We start from the raw sequence: 2,619 nt of genomic DNA on the forward strand, positions 1-2,619 counted from the left end.
TAAAAATTCCCTAATTTAGATTGGGGAGAGCTTTCTTGGATTGTTAAAAGCAATATTTTTAAAGCTATAGTTTGATGTGGTTTTCTCTCTGCCTTTCTGATTTAAGCTTCCATTTTCAGAAGATGGAAGGAGACCACTGAGTTTTAGTCTGTTCAGAAATGGCTTTGGGACGCCTCTTCGCAGCTTGTACAGGGCTTTGGGTGTTGGTTTGCAGCTGCTAAGGCAGGAGGCTTGAATGCCCCTTCCATTTAAAAATCTGATAAACATTTAACAACTTGAGAACTTGAATATTTCTCTTTAGGTTGGTTTTTCATATGAGCTTTTCTTTTTTATTAAACCTCGCATTTTCCACCTCTGATGAAGAGGCACAGTTACCTGCTTAAGAAAGAAAAGTCTGAGGTCTTTGGTTGTTTAACTCACCCCCACAGCTCCTCTGAAAAACACCTTATGACGCAGAGAGCTCTTCTAGAGCCAACCCCTTTAGTCTTGTAAAAAGCCGCAGTCCCCAGATAACGCTCCCTTCGTTGACCTGATCTTGGCTTTAACAGGAGGGGTGACTCTGGCTCTGCCTGGCTCTGTAGAAAAAGGTGGTGGCATTGAGTCAGGAGGAGATGCAGGCAGTGCAGCTACCATCATGTCCCCTGTGGAATCAGTGCCTATGTCTTCTGGGAAGAATTTGCTTTTGAACTTCAAAGATTACCCAGCCCCTCTGCCTCATTTTCTCTCTGGAAAAAGTGGAGATGATAATATTCACCTGCTTTGCAAGGAGGTGTTGAGAATTAATAAGCAAATGACTGTCAGAGCACCTTACAGCAGTAAGTGCCTGATTTATTGTTCATTCTCAACAGGGCCGTAACTGTTGCTGGGAGGAAATGTCTTTCATCATCCCCTCTCCCTCTCTCAATCTGTGGTCATCTTTTCCTTTCCCCTCGTCAGTTGAGACATAGATTTCACTACTTTTCCTCCAGTCAAAGAGCTGGGTTTTGGGAAATGTTGTCAGGCTGCTGGTAAGGCTCATTAACCCGGGCTAAGTCTGGGGTCCTCAACCTCCAGTATTACATCTCTCCAGGTTAAAATCCTGCTCTATATTTTGCTTTTTTTCCTCTTGTCTGCCAGCCAAAAGAAATGCCTGAGGAGACATGCAATGAATTAATGTTCACGGGCCCAGGCAAGGCCCAGAACAGGGTGAGTGTAAGGCTATATTCCTTCAAGCTCTGCTCACCATCCAAAACCTGCCCCTACATAGAGCTTGCTTACAAGGCCACGTACAGACCATGAAGAGAACTCTCTATTTGATTGTCCCGCTGCCTTCTGCTTTTTCATTAGCAGTGTTGTAGCTAGTGATGCTGAAATGATATTGCTTGTCATCCAGCCCTAAACTGAGCATCTTAGAATAAATGAGTCCTGCGCACTCTCCCTCAGGCTTTTATTTCAGGCTGTCTGCAGATTTAGGTGGGTTCCAGTGCATAGTTTCACATTTAGCTGCTTTCTTCCTCACAGTCATAAAGGTGAGTTTTACTTCCCTTCCATGAGAAGAAATTTAACTTTTGGACCACGAGCCACAGCCAGGGAGGCAGTACAAGCTCACCAAATGATGCTTGCTGAAAGGCTTCCTTGTCTGAGCAGATTGGAACATGATTGTCCTATGTCTTAATGGCTTTTTCTAGCCCCCGTGCTAAACTGAATAATGCATTTTACAGAATCCTTCCCACGCTTTGGGGAAGCAGTAAAATTAGAAATATTTTAAGACTTCCTCTATTTCTGTCTTCCTCGTTTTGGGTGGGTCTAAGAAATGATAGAATAGTTTTTTAAACTAAACCCCCTTTACAGGGAAGAGGCAATACCCAGGCCCATTAACATTGCCAGAGCAATGGGGAAAGGCTGGGACTGTGGGAATTTGGTCTCTGGAGTCTGCTTCAAAATGGGGATAGGGACTATGCCGTCTCCTCATGACTTAATACCCCAAAGCAGTGAACTGATCTGTGGCTGCTAGGACCTGGCTGAGGACAGCTAGCAAGTGAGTCATCTCTCAAAGCTGGGTATTAAAATCTTCATAGTGCTTTCAGTGCTTTGCCATTTGTGGCTGTGGGCAGGCAGATTTAGCTGTGTTGGGATATCCAGGTCCAGGGAAGGAGGAGAGTAATGGAGGGAGGTGAGAGGAGGAAAACTGCACTTGAAGCGTTTTGCAGGCTCTCAGCAAAGAGCATGGGAGAAGGACGTAGGAAAATGCTGGGAAGTCTTTGCTGTGGTGTTGTGGTTTCTCCCCGCTGCCTGGTGGCCTGCCAGTGAGGACAGGTTTCACTGTTTCATCCAGTTAAAGGGCACAGTGTAGACATGAGGAAGGTGACCGAGGGGACCAGAGGACTAGCTTCACACACGGCCACTCAGTATATCCTCTCTAAAGCAGCAGGCTTGGCTGTTCCCAGCAGCTCTTTCCTGTGCAAATCTCAGAGGCAAAGTGTAATCTCCTTCCAAAGATGAATCTTACTAGGGAGTAGGGAATATTCTCTTAAGAGTGCTGGGCTTTGTATTTCAGGTCCCTTTCTCCTAAATAGCAGAGATATGAGATAGATGTAAATGAGATGTTTTGATGTTTTATTTGCAGAGGAGGGTTTATTT

This window comes from Apteryx mantelli, chromosome 8 (assembly GCF_036417845.1).
Source record: "Apteryx mantelli isolate bAptMan1 chromosome 8, bAptMan1.hap1, whole genome shotgun sequence".
NCBI classification, from domain to species: domain Eukaryota; kingdom Metazoa; phylum Chordata; class Aves; order Apterygiformes; family Apterygidae; genus Apteryx; species Apteryx mantelli.